At 37.8% G+C, this 19181-nt stretch overlaps 1 protein-coding gene across 1 annotated transcript in view; it reads right to left on the bottom strand.

The window, feature by feature from the left end:
- Nucleotides 1–19181, bottom strand: part of LOC121406826 (adenylate cyclase type 2-like) — a 127480-nt gene that overhangs the window by 85648 nt on the left and 22651 nt on the right. The gene's annotated exons all lie outside the window — the stretch shown is intronic.

Genomic DNA, 19181 nt, shown 5'->3' with positions numbered 1-19181 from the left:
TAAATGAAAATATTGAAAGTTACGAAAGTCACACATTCAGTGAATAATACCAAGAAACATACTTTTTTGATGAAATAAAATTCACACACAATTTATGCTTCTTGTAGGCCTCCTATATTAAATTTATTCTTATTATTTGAACTGCAGTGTGTCTGCTTATATTCATTCTTTATGATTTAAAGCTTTTAAGTTTATGATTATATTGGTAAATCCAGGTCAGAAAAGTTCATGTCACCATTCTATTCCTGATTACTATATTAAATTTGTTTTGTTTGCTTGAAATTTATTTCTGCGTTCAACATATTCAACATAATACAACATAATCAATTATTACATAGATTTTACAATTACATGTATATACATTTTAGACACACGTATCATTTACGATCTCTTTCTGAATATAAAAAAAAGTATATGAAGAATATTATTTAACTCAATTTCAGAACGCAGGAGACCGTCGTCATGAGCGACCTGCTTGATGTTGACGACGGCCTCAGGGTAAAAAAAGCGACATGTAAAACTTACACATTTTTTGACAAGAGGTCATGAGGGTGTAGTGCAAGTGCAAGTGTAGTGCAAGTGTAGTGCAAGTACATTAGAAGAGGGGTCAAAATTCATCATTAAAAGAAATACAAGTATAATCAATGTGGCGGATTTGAATACAATGATATTAGGTTGCGCTTCATAGTGGCTTTAAAGGAATAAAGTGAGGAACACATTTTTGTAGTTTCGGGTAAATTGTTCCATAAGTCGGGGCCATGGTGTCTAACTGATTTATGAGTTATTAATAACTTTGGGTTTGTTAGGTGAAAATTTCCAGAAATAATTGTAGGGTATGTGTGAATTGTACTGTTTAGATTAAATAAATTTTGAAATGAGGAGGGAAGTTGGTGGTTTTTGTATTTGAACATAAAAACTGCAACTTGCATGACATTCAAATCAGAAACCTTCAATGTTTTGAGCTTACAGAATAGTGGATCAGAATGAGAAAAATAAGACGATCCTGTACAGATACGAAGAGCCCGCTTTTGTAAGGTGAGAATAGGGTTGAGTTTGGTAGTTCCACAATTGGCCCAAACAATATTACAATATGTTATGTAAGGAAGTACTAGTGTATTGTATAGTAAAAACAGAGTTACTCGTGGTAACATAAACTTTAACTTATTAATAATTCCCACGCCTCGAGAAATACATAGTGTAACATGATTTATGTGATTATTCCAAGTTAAATTCTCGTCAATAATGACACCCAGGAATTTCGAACTCTTCTTTTCTTCGATTGTATTGTTGTCAATGTTAATATTAATTGGATTATTATTCACATGGATATTGTTATGCTTGAAATGTATAAAATGGGTTTTCTGAATATTGAGAGAAAGTTTATTGCATTTGAACCATTTCGAAATTTTTATTAATTCGGCATTCAAGATATTTTCTAGAGACTTAAGGCTCTTATGAGCATAAAATATGTTAGTGTCATCTGCAAATAAAACAAAAGATAACAGTGATGATGTATTGATTATGTCATTAACGTATAATAAAAACAGAAGTGGAGCATGAGCATGACCCTAAAATGATTATGATGTGATAGGTATGAAATCAAAAGTGTTTTATTGGAAAATTTAGCCCTTTTCACACATTCTTTTTTTTTCCAGCAATTTGGCAACCGATCAAAATGTCTGTTTCTCCGTCGTTATTCTTCTTTTCCACCTTATCATTCTTCTTGTTCTCATCCTTCGCCTCATCTACTTCTCTTGCTCCTACTTTTCTTCATCTTCCAACTTTTTTCTTCTTCATATCCTTCGTCATCTTTCATTATTCTTTTTCTCCACCTCATCCGTTTCTGCTGCTTCTTCCTTTTCCACCTCCCCCTTTTCTACGTCTCCTCTCTTCTTGTTGTTTTTCTGCCTACCTACCCTTCTTATACGTCTCCTACTGCTTTTCCTTCGTTATTCTTCTTTTTCATTTTCTTCTTGTCCTCATTCTCTATTTTCTTGTTCTTCTTGCATCTCCTTCTTTTTCTTTATCTTCCTTTTTCCTCTTTGTATCCTTCCTCATCTCTCATTATTATTATTCTCATCCCTTTTACTGCTCCCCATTCTACATGTACATCTGCTTCTCCTTGGTAATTCTTCTTCTCCTCCTTCTCCCACCTCATCGATTTATGAAAGATAAAATTATAATGAAACAATAGAAATGTTAATGAAGATAATACTTATAATAGAGAAATGAAGATGATAGCGATAGTAACAGCTGTGATGACGATATTGATAACTATGGGAGGTCATAGACCATGTACAGCACAAAGTATCAGACGCAATTTCAAATATGATTACATGACGATTTTGATACGAAATATTCATCATAAATCTAGATCTAGTACATTAATATACACTTATCTTTGTAGAATAATGAAATCGCCGCTCAATATCGATAATTCTGATGATCACTAAAACAGAAAAGCATACGTGGGACAGTGTATTATAATATTGCCTCGAAAAATACCCAACATTTGATGAAATTCCGTGCTTATATCGCTCATTTCTCAGCACTTTTACGATTTTCTTTCACAGGGCTATTTGGCAAATATTTTTCATATATACAAACAAACACTTCGTTGGTAAATTTCAGTGGATTCTGATCAAACTAATTTTCAGATCGTTACCACAATTAGTATTCATCTTCAATTCCGAACATTACGTTTAATACGTTAAACCAATTAAATGAAGTTATATACATGTACTTAAGTCTGTTATATGTTGTTTATATGTTGTACTCTCATACCTCGAGAGGGGATCGATAGGGTGAATAAAATGTAAATCTAAATCAGGGGCGGATCCAGCCTCCGCCAATAGGGGGGGAGGGTGAAAAAAATTTTCACCCATATTTTCCCCGATCGGCCGCTTAAAGTTCATTTTTGTTTATTTCTTTGAATTGCTTGTCCCAGTGGCGTAATGATTATTAAAGTAATTTTCCAAGTCTTCCCCTCATCTCATTCACTCGCCTTCCTCGTCTTATGTTTCCCCTTCTTTTTTCTCCTCTCTTTACAATTCTTTTTTCTTTCCCCCTATGTAAATGTAAATCCAACCAAGAATTGGGTCTATACAGCATAATGTCTAGAAGTCAGGGGCGGATCCATGACGGGGAAAAAAGGTTTCACTTTCAAGGGGGGGGAGGCATACTTCTGTTTTGGCGGCATTTTTACATTACACGTTTTAATTGTGCCTCTCATAATGGGGGGGCAAGGGGCGACTCCCCCCCTGAATCACCCAGTGATCGAAGGGTACCTGAAATTTGAGGATCCTGATTCATTCATGGCATGCAATTTTCGAAATATACGACCACAATTTTGTAAATGTCCAGTCCACGCGCATGCATACTCTCATTCTGTAGATGCAAGTCATGAATTCTGGAAAAAATAATTTCGCCTCCCCCCCTCCCCCACTTGATCACAGCCTCTGCGAAAAGACAACTCTGCTCTCTCATGAATATTGATTTCGATGCAGAGGCCGAAATCAGGATGCGCACGCATTTGGTCAAACAAGAAAATATGAATATTAATCAATGACAGTCGTTTTTAACACGATCGCACATTGACATCGAGGGACATGGAATCGCTCATCTTGAAAACACCTTTTCAATTGGCGAAACGCTATCTATAAAGCACCGCCTACTGGTGGCAATGGCATGGTCTTATGTTTCGTGTGAAATGAAATCAACGGGTTGGTTCCCCCACAGTCATTCCAATCGGGCAGAACGGGTAAATATATCATAGGTCCAAGATTTAATGGGCAATGACAGAGCTAGGGAAGTGATCTGCAGATGTAAGAGGGTTTCCTATTTGCAATTCTCCCTCTCCATTTTTGTCACCTGTCTTTTTTTTTAATTTTCTCACCTCCTCATTTCTTTATCCCTTCCCCTTGTCATGTTTCCTTGCTATAATTCTTCTTCTGTTTATCTTTGAATCTGTAATCCATTTTTTCGCCACAAATAAGAGCCCGCTTCAACCCCTATAATCATTTTGCTTTTGTTGTCTTTCCTATCGTGATAATTACTGATGTGGTACATTAACAATTCGATAACTTTATTTCTTCGGTACACGATTTTCCCTTTCTCTTTCTCATGTTTTTTCTTAAATCTTCTAGTTTATTTATTTCATTCTCTCTCAATTTCTTTTCACTCATTTTCCTTCTATCTTTCCTTTTTTATTCACTCATTTTGTTCTGTATATATTTTCATGAAATATTGCTAGAAGGGGTTCGCAATCAGATTAAAGTTGCGGCCAATTTAACTCTGAGCTTTTGGGTTTCATTTTTTCTTCATTCTCTTCTTGGTACCTGAATGAACAATGAACAAAGAATAAAGAACTGTTTCAGCATGGCCACTGCATGTCTTCCCCTCTGTTCCCCTTTCACTCTTTCCCTTCCCCCCTTTATCCCCCCCCCCCCATCGTCCACGGGCTCTCTCTTCTTCTTTCCCCAAGGAAGTTTACTTGGCATTCTTCTTTTTGTTTTGTACATAAACGACTTCTATACATCATCAAACTCTCTATCTTTTATATTATTTGCTGATGACACCAATATTTTCTTTTCACATAAAGATCCAGATATTTTAGTTGATACAGTTAATACTGAGTTATTAAGTATATCGCAATGGATACATGCGAACAAACTTTCACTGAATTTACAAAAGACAAATTACATGCTATTTAGCAACTCTTTAGATTCATTACCTTCGGATATAATTTTAAACAACACACCATTAAAACAGGTTTCTCATACTAAATTTTTTGGGGTCATAGTTGATAGCCATCTTACATGGAAAATGCATATTAACAATGTATTAATAATGGTGTTATCAATAGAATGAAATTTCTCTTACCACAATCCTCATTATTTATGCTTTATTCGTCATTGATTTTGCCATACCTGAATTACAGTCTCTTGATTTGGGGTAATACCCATCAAACATTGATAGAAAAGATTGTTATACTGCAAAAGAAGGTTATCCGGATTATTTGCAATGCTCCAATACGCTCTCATACTAATTCTTTATTTTTCGAAAACAAGATTTAAAAAATTAAGGATTTATATTCATTTCAACTAGGTCAATTTATGTATGAATACGATAGCAATAATTTACCTATTGTTTTTCATGACATGTTTCATAAAAATGAGAGCATTCATAAATACCCAACTAGGCAATCAGATGAATTCCATTTACCGCTCTTCAGGACGTTCAAAGCCAAAAATACTTTCATTTATGAAGGCCCAATATTTTGGAATTCCCTTCAAAACGATTTAAAAATTCCCCCTCTCTGTTCACTTTCAAAAGAAAGTTAAAATCTTTCTTACTGAAATCCTATAATCGAGTCTGAAAAATACATCATCACAGACTTTTATCTTTATTCAGTTCCTTTTCAGTCATGCGCTACTTTGCTTGTCTACACTCCTCTCTCTGTAGGCCTAGTTCATATGCAGTTCTCACATTCATTCCTCACCCCCCTTCCTCTCTCCCTCTCTCTCTCTCTTTCATTCATTCGCTTTCTTTCTATATTTTCTCATTCCTGAGTTTGTTGCGTAATTTTCATATTTGGTTAATTGATATTTTCTTTTAATGATGTCTCCTGTTGGCTCTCATGGTTTTGATTTGATTTGAATATGTAAAATTTATTTCTCGTTTGTCAGATTTTGTGGAGCCCACAATATACAAGCCTAGCTTTTTAGTGGGATCCTCCATTTTCACAAATTATAAGTCACAATTTCTTTACACATGATTATTTTGTATGTAACTGTTTTATAACATGTCTTTCTCAAGTTGATTTTATGACATTGATATATTTTTTATGATGTTGACTTGTTATGATTGTATTTATTTGATTTATATTTTGTTGAAAATGAAATAAATGAAATGAAAAACAAATTTCTGTCTCTATCCATTTCCATATTCCAATTTGTCCCCCTCTCCCGTTGATTCTCGATCCTAAATTTCCTCCCCTCTCAAATTTCCTAGTTTTTTTTCTCTTTTAACTGAATTTCCTCCATATTTTTTTCACCCTTCCTCTTCCTTCCCAATATTATTTTCTTATTTTCTCTCTATTTCCCCTTCCTTTTCTCTCCCTGTGACTTCGTAGTTTTCTTCTTCCTCTTTTCACCTTCCCTTTTGGTCCCGCTTCTTTAAAACAAGGAGATAAAGAATATTAAGAGACAATATGTTATCCTGGGAAAATGGTTGCCCGTCCAAAAATTGATCAAACTATTTAAAACAGTTTCTAATAATCTTTGATCTATCTATGCCTAATAGTGTCAAGCTGTTCCGGTCATATTTATTTATCAATCTATTTCCTTCTATTTTTTTTTGTGGGGGGGGGGGGCTCCCGACACTTGTTTCAGATGCGAGTATAAATAATGAATATGCCAAGTTGACGTGAATTCTACAAATGGCTTGGGCCTACGAAACAAAAATGTGTGGAATCTTACTTTCCCACCTAAAACATCATGAATTGACTCTCTTCCAGAGCTGCCAAGTTGTATTTTGCATTTTCAGTATTCTTATCCCCCAAAATCAGTATTTTGACCAAAAAATCCGTATTTTTACCATGAGATAAATATGCATGCATAATGGCAAAGTTCGATCACTTCTTACATTATTTTGCGCCCCACACCGTCGCACACGAGACCGAAAGCTTCAGTCTAGATTTTGGTTGTTCCGCTGAACTGCGTTGGCTGACTCACCAATACATAGACTGAAGAATTTGGAGGCCCATACGTACAGACAACGTATTAGCATTAACATTAGATCTAACATTCGACGGGAACCTGTTTTTTCCGATCGTTTTTTTGCACATAAAATCATAAAATGTCACATTATGAAAAAGAAATTCTATCCATATTTACGGAAAAATGTATGAAATTCAGAAATATCGTACCTTAGACCGCAGTTACGGCTAATTCGTTTCAAATTATGATCGAAACATCGTCATCTTCGATCCTTCCGTCGGTCAACGTAAGTTGCCATCTTGGATGACGTCATCATCCTTACAGACGTATTTACCAGTCGCAAAATATCGCGATTTGAGCCGCTGCTTTGCGCTTGTAAACTACGTGCATGCGCTCGGAACTTGTCACCCGCATTGATTCGCCAGGATATCGAAAATTCTAATCGAAAAGCCTTGATGAAAGCATAACTCATTGAACGTAGAGGGCAGCAACACACGGAATACCTTTTCTTCTCTAATTTGTTTTTTCCCGTATTTTATCATGAAAAAGCGTACTGCCGTATTTTAAATTGATTTCCGTATGAAATACGGAAAAATCGTACTACTTGGCAGCTCTGCTCTTCCCATTGCAAAAAAGAGGTTTTCATGGTTATTGCAGCAAATTCGAAAGATCAGTAACGATTTATGACACATGCATGATTTTTTATTAAACTACCATGGCTTTATGAATGCACCCAAACTTCCATTATAGATGCGAACCACAGTTCAGAACAGTGACCCGAACTCTCCAATCCGACAGTCAATATGAAGGCACGCAATTGTTTTGGTTGTAGAGGGAGCTATTTAGAATTGATTCTTCGGTCTTTCGACAGAAATTAAGACTTGCAGGAAAGAAGAACAAAAGAACAGTGGGATCAATTGGCCTTTGATGGCGGCCGTTCCTTTGAAGACAAGGGAACGCTGGGCGGGAAAGCTGAGGCGAAAACCCGGATGCGGTAAAAACGATAAAGAACGGTGCATGGACTTTTGACAAGCTTCCTCAAATGCGATGGTATTTACATATGGACATAGTTCATGTAATATCCATCAAGGGCATATGATTTTGATGTCTATATCATGGTTTCAAAAGTCAACAAGAATGTAGCTAAGGCGAGCACATAATACGCCCATCTGTAATGCGGAAAATTGAGCTATTGGTCAAGCAAGAAAAACGCAAGATCGTGACTTCACCTTTGACCTTTTGACCTCAAAATCAATAGAATTGCTAGGACCTACGCTAGTATCCTACACACCAAACTACATGTATATGAGCCTAGGTTAAGTTCAACTAAAGTTTAATTGCGTTAACAAGGACTTCAAAAGGTAAGATGAAAACGTGTCGCTGTGATCTTGACCTTTGACCTTTTGACCTCAAAATCAATAGGCCTGCTGGGATCCATGCTAGTATCATACACAGCAAATTATATGAGCCTAGGTTAAGTTAAACTGAAGTTATCACATTTACAAGGACTGCATAAGGGTACAATGAAAATAGGTCACTGTGACCTTGACCTTTGACCTCAAAATCAACAGGCTTCCTGGGACCCACGCTGGTATCATACATACCAAATTATATGAGATTAGGTTAAGTTAAACTGAAGTAATCACATTTAGAAGGAAAAGTTAACGGACGGACGGACACAGAGCGTGATGCCATAATACGTCCCGTTGAGACGGGCATTAAAAAAATTAGTTATAAGGACAGTCAGTGGTCCATTATGTCAAAAATCCAAGATAGCTTCCAAAAATCAGAGTCTACAATGACTGCTGTTACTTTAACAAGTGGAATGCCTCTGGCCGTCTCACCTGCATCACGCAGTTCAATATAGCAGCAGTGCTCACTTTGAATACTACTCTAACTCGCACAAGATGTTCAGTGATACATGGTTACTCTTATTTCCCTTTTTTATGAACTAGACCAATAAACTTACAGAGATATGATGGTTATTCAACAAAAAACCCCAACATGGCCAAAGTTCATTGACCTTACATGACCTTTGACCTTGATCATGTGACCTGAAACTCGAACAGGATGTTCAGTGATACTTGATTACTCTTATGTACAAGTTTCATGAATCAGATCCATAAACTTTCAAAGTTATGATGGTAATTCAACAGATACACCCAATTCGGCCAAAGTTCATTGACCTTTGACCTTAGTCATGTGACCTGACATGCGCACAGGATGTTCAGTGATACTTGATTACTCTAATGTCCAAGTTTAATGAACTAGACCAATAAACTTTCAAAGTTATGATGGTAATTCAACAGATACCCCCGATTCGGCCAAAGTTCATTGACCCAAAATGACCTTTGACCTTAATCATGAGACCTGAAACTTGCACAAAATTTTCAGTGATGCTTGATTACTATTATGTCCAAGTTTCATGAATCAGATCCATAAACTTTCAAAGTTATGATGGGAATTCAACAGATATCCCCGATTCGGCCAAAGTTCATTGACCCTAAATGACCTTTGACCTTGGTCATGTGACGTGAAACTCATGCAGGATGTTCAGTGATACTTGATTAATCTTATGTCCAAGTTTCATGAACTAGGTCCATATATTTTCTAAGTTATGATGACATTTCAAAAACTTAACCTCAGGTTAAGATTTCGATGTTGATTCCTCCAACATGGTCTAAGTTCATTGACCCTAAATGACCTTTGACCTTGGTCGTGTGACATGAAACTCTAATAGGATGTTCAGTAATACTTGATTAACCTTATGGCCAAGTTTTATTAACTTGGTCCATATACTTTCTAAGTTATGACATTTCAAAAACTTAACCTCAGGTTAAGATTTGATGTTGACGCCGCCGCCGCCGCCGTCGGAAAAGCGGCGCCTATAGTCTCACTTTGCTTCGCAGGTGAGACAAAAATGGACATTTAAAATCCAACAAGGAGAAATGGTTTCGGTGTCCACACAATGGTCTCATGGTTAAAATAATATGTTTGGACTGGTTACACTGATATGCAGTTGTCCAGTTTGTCTAATACAAGAGGGTTTTCAAAAAAGCATCTAAAACGACTCACATCATTCAATAGTGGTCAGAGTTGTACAATATCTATCTGTAAGAAATAATCTTGGTGTCTAAATTGTGGTATGAAGGGTCAAATAATACATTCGGACAAGTATCAAGGATGGTTAGTATTCCATTTTGTCAAAGAATCCATGATGGTTTCTAAAATTTCATCAAAATGGGTGCCGTTACCAACTCATGAAACAATATATCTTGTCCCCATGCTTTTAAGTGTAGGCACCAAGATTATTTCTAACAGGTGGACATTAAACAGCAGTCACTTTAGAACTCATTTTTAAAGCAAACTTGGATTTTAAGGCAAAATGGATAGCTGCACATCATGGTAACCAGTCCCAAAGTATTGTTTGACCCTTGAAATCCTAGTGTATAGACACCAAAATAATATCCCCAAGGTGTATTTGTAATGTTATATATCCACTTTTAAGTAGCAATAGTCATTTAAGACCCTGATTTTTAAAGCCATCGTTGATTTTTGGACATACCTGACACCTGACTGTCCTTTCAACTTAACCCAATGTATTACTTAACTCTTTAAACTCTAGTATAGATAGCAAAATCATACCTCTGAGGTGTATTTATGATAAACTATGCATACTTTTAAGTAACAACAGTCAATTATACCCCATTTTTGAAGTCATCTTGAATTTTTTAACATACAGACAATTGACTGGTCTTGTATTTACCCTAGTGTATTACTTGACCCTTTAATAAACAATGGTTTAGACACCTAACTTATATTCCCCAGACAGATATTAAACAAACTATGTCCTTTTATAAGTAACATAAGACATCTTTTTACTCCATTTTTAGAAGCCATATTGTAATTTTTGACATACTAGACCACTGACAGCCATTGTAACTTGTCCTAACATATAAATTGACCCTTGAAACCATAAATTAGAAACAAAAATCATATCTAACAGGCGGATTTAAAATGAGCTATGCCACATTTAAGTATCAGCAGCCATTCTAGAATCAAGTTTTGGAAGCCATATTGGATTTTTGTCATACCAGACCACTGGCTGTCCTTAAAACCTGTCCCGAAGTATTATTTTGGCCCTTAACCCAATGGTTTTGACATCAAAATCTCACATCCCAGGCCAAAATGAAATGAGCTATGTCCGCGTTAAGTATTAGCAGCCATTTCAGAATCAATTTTTGGAATCCGTCGCGGATTTTTGCACATACCAGACCACTGACTTTCCTTGCAACTTGTCTCAATGTATTATTTGACCACTTTAACCATGTTATATACACAAAAATCATATTTCTGGACATTGAGCAAACTATGTCAGGTTTTTTTAAGTAGCAACAGCAATTTTCGACTACATTTTTGGAAGCAATCTTGGCTTTTTTAACATACTGGACCACTGACTGGCCTTTTAACCTGTCCCAATGTCTTATCTGGCCATCAAAATCATGGTCTAGACACCAAAATCATTATGTCCCAGGAGGATATGAAATGAACTATGTCCATTTTTATTATCAACAGCCATTTTAAACTCCATTTTTTTTTAAGCCATCTTGGATTTTTGGACACCATCTAGGATTTTTGGACACCATCTTGGATTTCGGACACACCAGACTGCTGGCTGTCCTTGTAACTTGTCCCTATGTACTACTTCATCCTTAAAACCATTAAATAAAAACCAAATTAAAGCCACTCAGTTGAATTGTAAATTTTCAGCCTACGGTAGCCATTTTGAGCGTCATCTTGGATTTGCCAGGTACACTGGAGGGCTTACAATTCAATCTAGCCTAAATCAATTTTTGTTTACCCCCTAGACCATGGAATATGAACCAAAATAGATCTTGGACGCCATCTTGAAAATAGCCACTTTCCTGGATGCAGATTTTGGTAGATTTTAGTATGTTATTCCTGAGGCAAATAGTACAAAATACTGTTGAAAATTCATTTGTTACAATTTGTACCCGGTGAGGCTATTTTCAGTCGTGTATTGTCCTTTCATCTATTGGGATATAAGCCTGATTAAAGTGACATTTGAATTCCCTATTGACTTTTAAATTACCTAATCGGACACTTGCTCTGACACAGTGGATATTTGACCTGGAAAACCTACAATACAAATAATTACATTCCTATTGCAAAATGCAATTTCAAGAATAGATATTCACATAGATCAAAAAACATCAAAGACATATATCACTAATTATCTCCACATCAAATGAATTGTGAATAAGCACTTTTCTGTCTCATCTATCATCATAGAATCAATAATCATTTAAAGGTCAAGTCCACCCCAGACAAATGTTGATTTGAATAAATAGAGAAAAATCAATTCAGCATAACGCTAAAAATTTCATCAAAATCGGATGTAAAATAAGAAAGTAATAACATTTTAAAGTTTCACCTATTTTTCACAAAACAGTGATATGCACAACTTAGTGACATGCAAATGTCACAGTCGATGATGTCCATCACTATTTCTTTTGTTTTTTGTTGTTTGAATTATACAATATTTAATTTTTTACAGATTTGACAATAAGGACCAACTTGATTGGACCATATAGTATTAAATAATGCTAATTCCACATGTTCAGGGAGGAATTAATCATTAATACTAAATAGGTTCATTATTGCGGATTGAAATAATCGCTAGAGGGTATTCATTTGTCTCGCAATCTACTATGGTCAACAAGGAAATTCGTGATCACTCTCGCAAAAAGTGTTCACTGGCTTTCTAGGAAATTCATGATCACTCTCGCAAAAAGTGTTCACTAGCTTACAAGTTCACGAGCTTTCGAGTGCCGCTGCAACTCTTTATCAAGTGACAAGGATTGTCCGATATCATACTGTATTTATACTAATCTCCAAGACCGTACGCACAAGCGCGAGAACAATAGGTGGGCACTGATCCGTTGTGTGATTGGTCAGGAGTTATGCAAATTATATGCAAATACGCCGTGGGTCGGCAATATGCAAATGAGACCAAAATTGGCGGGCTCGCTAGTTTCCCGTGGGCGGGGGTTGACTGGCTGAGCGGTCCCTCGATCGGGGCCTGGAACGATCGGGTAGGCGTGCACTGCCAGGTAAGGGGGTATTGTGCTGTCGGATGGTTCGCATCCAGAAATCGGGGATGTCGATCCCGCTGTCTCTGTTGAAGTTGTTAGGACAAAGACGTATACTAATAGCCTCCTTAATCCTGCGTGTATACCAATGTCTTTCTTTGGCAATGCAATGTACACCCTCCCAATCTGGGTGGTGTTGCTTCTCCCAAGCATGTTCTGCCACCGCGGATGTGTCGGTTCGCTGTAACCGAACATCGCGCTTGTGTTCAGAAATGGGTAGGGTCTTTGGGGCGTACAAGCTGTTTGCGTAAGGTGGTGTCCGAGCGGAAAACCGTTCGGATACCGTGACCTTCTAATCGGCGTTTAAGTTGTTGTGAAAGGCCATCTATGTATGGCAAGACTGTACAAGTCTTGAAAACCTTCTGATCCCTTGGTGTTTGTTTTTTCTTGAAAGTGTTCTTGATAAAACGGCGTGGGTAGCCGTTGCTGTATAAGGCACCACGTATGTGTGCTCTTTCTTTCGGGAGTTCAGGCGGGTGAGTTATAATACGTGCTGCTCTGTCGAACAGACATTTAACAAGACCCTTCTTGACCGATTTGTCGTGATGAGAATCATATGGTATGTATTGGTCTGTATGAGTGGGCTTGCGGTAGACAGAGGTGGAAAGTTTCCCGCCCTCGTGTCTTTGGACTAGCGTATCAAGGAATGCTAATTTCCCTCCTTGTTCAGTCTCCAGAGTGAACTGGATGGACGGTTGCTGGCTGTTTATGTATGCGAGTAGGCTGTCTGCTTCGGAATTATTTACAATTATGAAAGTGTCATCGACGTATCTCTTCCACACCCGTGGGCGGCATGTGGAAGGACACTTGGGCAAAGCGTTCTGTTAAAATCCTTCCATATATAGGTTAGCCACAACCGCTGAGACTGGGCTACCCATTGCTGCTCCTTCTGTTTGCTCATAGAAAGAGCCTCTGTACAGAAAATATGTGGATCTGAGGACGAACTCGAGGAGTTCGGCTATTTGTTCAGGCATAAGTGTGGTACGTTCTGATAATGTGGGGTCGGATTGCATGCGTTGCAGGGCCGTACTGCATGCGCCCTCTATCGGTACGTTAGTAAAGAGGGAGACTACATCAAAAGAGATCATGGATTCTTGTTCGTTAATTGTCTGCTCCGATGTGAATTCAGCGAATTCACTGGAGTTGGTAACCGTGTGTTCTGAGCAGTTAGTGAGAGGGGACAGGATGTCCGCCAGGTACTTAGATAGGTTATAGGTAAAAGAACCTATGCGTGAAACTATTGGTCTGAGAGGTGTCCCGGGTTTGTGTATTTTGGGCAACCCGTATATTCTAGGTGGCTGTTTCTGTGTGGGCTTTATCTTTTTGTATGTAGCCTCATCTAGAACTTTGTCTTTCTTTAGTGCCAGTAACGTACTGGTCAGTTTGCGACACATTCGATCTGTGGGGTCTTTCTTTAGCATTTTATACGGACCAGAGCTCAGAAGCTCGGTCATTTTGTCTTCGTAGGAGGTACTATCTAGAATGATTGTGGCACTACCCTTATCCGCAGGAAGAATTGTGATGCTATCATCATTCTTGAGTGTCTTAAAAGCATCACGCATCTCTCTTGTGGTATTCGGTTTTGGAAGACGTGCTCTCTGTAGAATAGAATCTACATCTTTACGTGCGGCATCGGCCGAAACTGGGTCAATAAACTTGACCGCGGTTTCGACCTTAGCTACTATCTCGGTAATGGGCAATTTTTGGGGTGACACGGCAAAGGCGAGGCCTTTCTTAAGCTTCACGAAAGCTCGTGAACTTGTAAGCTAGTGAACACTTTTTGCAAGAGTGATCACGAATTTCCTAGAATTAATCATTGTTTCAAAGGACAACAGGTGGAAAATTGGAATATTTCACATTTCATATAATAAAATACAAAAGAAATAGTGAGTGATGTCATCACTCCCCTCATTTACGTACCGACAAAGATGTGACTATAACTGTTTTGTGAAATTAAGCGAAAATTTAAAATGTCAACTTTCTTATTTTACATCCAATTTTGATGAAATTTTCAGTGTTATGCTCGTTTGATTTTTCTCTTTTTATTCGAATCAACTTTTTTGTTGGGGTGGACTTGTCCTTTAAGTTAAACAAGTGGAACGCCTCTGGCAATCTTGACTGCATTATGCGGTTTCAAAATATCAGCAGTGCTGACTTTAAAAACAGCTATTGAATAATTATTCCCAAAAGAAAACATATGATAATAAAGTACCATGTCCATTGACCCAACATGACCTTTGACCATGATCATGTGACCTAAGTCACGTGCAAAGCATACTTGATTACCCTTATGTCTATCTTCCATGAATTGCATGTGTAGATCCATAAACTTTCTAAGTTATGATGCCGATTCAACAAATACCCCCAACACAGCCAAAGTTCATTGACCTTAAATGACCTTTGATCTTGGTCATGTGACCTGAAACACGCATAGGATATTAAGGGATACATGGTTACTCTTATGTCTAAGTCTCATGAACTAGATCCATAAATTTTCGAAGTTATGATGACAATTCCACAAATACCCCCAAAATGGTCAAAAATTGTTGACCCTAAGGCCCATATTCTGAAGTCGGGTTTAACTTAAACTCAGGTTTAACCCTAAGAACACTTGGGGGGGGGGCTGATTCATGTAAAAGCTGATTGACTGTATTAGTAGTTGAATGGTTTGTGTGATGACAGCACACTGCACATGCTTTGCACAAGGGATAAATTGTTCATGGGACAATGCCTACTGAATATTCTGAACTGGCTGCAGTTGATGAGAATCATTAAAGATAATAATAATGATATAATGATTATTACTCAAGAATCGCTAGTTTGATTTCTCATTTATTTCTGCATAGCAACGTCTAATTACAGATTGCTGGTTTAATTCAGTTCAATTAACCCTGAGAGATATAATTATTTTGTAGATTACTTTCAAAATATCAGATGAAATCAATTGACAATGATATGAGATTGTCATTACAAGTTTCCCGATCAAGGTCAAAGGTCATTTGAGTTCAACAAGTGTAGTGCATGTTTTTACTCCCTTTGTGAAAAATTGTGCATCTTGGTTGTTTCCAAAGTTCACACTACTGCTACATGTATATCAGATTTTGAAATGCAGGTGAGACTGCCAGAGGCATTCCTTTATATTGTTTCCTCTTTTTCCTTGGGGAGGCTTTTTTCCTCTGGGAGGGGTAAAGGGGTATCTTAAAAATAAATTAGTATTAAACATTGTTTGTTCCTGCACCTGAGTTTTCACCATCTAAAAAAGGCTCAAGCCAATAACATACTAAAGCTGCAAGGGGGTGTAGTACAAGCAAGGAATGTTGTCTGAATATATGCAGCCAAATTTCCAAAATTCCTTAAACTTTCCATGGAAATTTTCCAAAATTTCAAGGAGAAACAGAGAACTTGGAAAAATATTTTCAAATTATTATTATGTTGCATTTTGGGGACAACTTCAACTTCACAAAAGTTTCATCCTACAAACAAGAGTGTTGCTAAGGCGAGCACATAATACACCCGACTGTAATGCGGAAAATGAAGCTATTGGTCAAGCAAGAAAAGTGGAAGATGGCGACTTCACCTCTGACCTTCTGACCTCAAAATCAATAGAATTGCTAGGATCTATGCTAGTATCATACACACCAAACTACATGAGCCTAGATTAAGTTCAACTAAAGTTATCGCATAATTAAGGACTTCAGAAGGATAAGATGAAAACATGTCACTGTGACCTTGACCTTTGACCTTTTAAACTCAAAATCAATAGGCTTCCTGGGATCAATGCAAGTATCATACACACCAAATTATATGAGCCTAGGTTAAGTTAAAATGAAGTCATCACGTTAACAAAGACTGCAGAAGGGTACAATGAAAATACATCAATGTGACCTCGACATTTGACCTTTTGACCTCAAATTCAATAGGCTTCCTGGGATCCATGCTAGTATTATACACACCAAATTATATGAGCCTAGGTTAAGTTCAACTTAAGTTATCGTGTTTATAAGGACTGCAGAAGAGTACAATGAAAATAGGTCACTGTGACCTTGACCTTTGACCTTTTGACTTCAAAACCAATAGGCTTCCTTGGATCTATGCTAGTATTATACATACCAAAGTATATGAGCCTAGGTTAAGTAAAACTGAAGTTATTGCGTTTATAAGGACTGCAGAAGGGTACTATGAAAATAGGTCACTGTGAGCTTGACCTTTGACCTTTTGACTTCAAAACCAAGAGGCTTCCTTGGATCTGTGCTAGTATCATACACACCAAATTATATGAGCCTAGGTTTAGTTCAACTGAAGTTATCATGTTTACAAGGACTGCAGAAGGGTACAATGAAAATAGGTCACTGTTACCTTGACCTTTGACCTTGTGACTTCAAAACCAATAGGCTTCCTTGGATCTGTGCTAGTATCATACACACCAAATTATATGAGCCTAGGTTAAGTTCAACTGAAGTTATCATGTTTACAAGGACTGCAGATGGGTACAATGAAAATAGGTCACTGTTACCTTGACCTTTGGACCTCAAAATCAATAGGCTTCCTTAGATCCATGCTAGTATTATACATACCAAATTAGATGAGTCTAGGTTAAGTTCAACTTAAGTTATCATGTTTATAAGGACTGCAGAAGGGTACAATGAAAATAGGTCACTGTGACCTTGACCTTTTGACCTCAAAATCGATAGCCTTCCTTGAATCCATGCTAGTATTATACATACCAAATTATATGAGCCTAGGTTAAGTTAAACTGAAGTTATCACGTTTACAAGGAAAAGTTAACGGAAGGACATCGAGCGTGATACCATATATGTGTCCTGTCGAGACGGGCGTATACAAAGCCTATTTGAGCTACTAGGTCTATATGGCAATTCAGTGGAAATGAATATGCATAAAGTAATGTGTTTTTCAAAGACAGAAATATGAAAGGAACTGACATCTTACATGTAAGTTTGAATTTATGTTTATAAGCATTGATGGCTGTGACGCACGCTCAGTAAGGCTAAGGTCACAACTCCAAAATTTAGCCTGCTCGGCGATGGTTTGGGGGGCATCACTCGGTCGCCGCTCAAGATTTAGTGCCGAGTTAAAATTCTGGTGGCGCCTGCTCACTTTTCACCTGCCGCCCGAAAAACGCTTGGCGCTCGCTTGGTCAATGTCCGGGCACCAACGTAATCAAGCTGACGCCGTCAAACGATTTAGGTCAAAATTTATCTCGTTGGATCAACAGCTGTTGAGTGGTCATTGGCCAGTTGCCGGCCAGTCAGTGATCGGTCGATGATCTCGCGGTGAATACAAGATCGGACGGGCGATTACCTAAACTTAGGCAGGTGGCCGGTGGGAGACCGCCCAGGATTCGGTGGGTCATCAGCTGATCACTGCTCGGATGCCAAACAGATAAGTTTCCCAATTTCACCCACATTTGGCCTTGACTAATGGGTAATCGGCTGGGTACTGCTCGATCACCGCTAAGTCGCTCGACTTCTATAGAAATCATTCTGTGATGCCTAAGTTCCAGCGGCGCCTGAGCAGGCTACTAATCGGTCGGCCACTGCTCTGAGTTGTGACTCAAGCTCCAAGTCTCATATGGTTTACATGTGCATGGAAAAAATCCATCACCTTGTGAAAATGTTTCTGGCCGTACAATATTTCATTAAAACTTACGACAAAATTTATCTTAAATTTTAAGAATAGTTGGTCTTAACTATAGATGCTCGGCGCAGCCGAGCACATGTATCCCCCAAACCCATGGCGTCATCCGTCATTGCGATATAGAGAGCTCACACAGAAATTTGACAAATAAATATAATCATTATGGCGACAATGACCCTGTCCACATGTTGCCTGTGGGTACCAAATTTGATGACAATAATGACGTAGCAGCGTGACTCTGCAGAACCTGAAGTATTGTCCAGTATCACCTGTTGGGGAATAAAATTATAGAGTAATCTGGATATATTTTGTAAACCTAACCCAAAGACCTAAGACACCCCATCAAAAATGATAGGCATCTTCGTTTCACCTTCTAATATTGTTTTGTTGAAAAAAGACTTACGGTTGCGGAGTCAGGTGTCATAAGAGTCTTCGATGTAAACTTTAACGTTGACCTGAAAATGACCTTTGACCTTACCATGTGACCTCCGACTGCAGCATAACATGCAGGCCCCCCAAGTCCATCTACCATCAAAGTTTGGTTGAAAAGTGACTTACGGTTACAGAGTTAGGTGTCATAAGAGTCTTGCATGTAAACTTTAACATTGACCTGAAAGTGACCTTTGACCTAATC

The sequence above is a fragment of the Lytechinus variegatus genome, chromosome 2 (assembly GCF_018143015.1).
Source record: "Lytechinus variegatus isolate NC3 chromosome 2, Lvar_3.0, whole genome shotgun sequence".
NCBI classification, from domain to species: domain Eukaryota; kingdom Metazoa; phylum Echinodermata; class Echinoidea; order Temnopleuroida; family Toxopneustidae; genus Lytechinus; species Lytechinus variegatus.
Note: the sequence above shows the minus strand (reverse complement) of the source record. Positions and strands in the feature narration are given on the sequence as shown.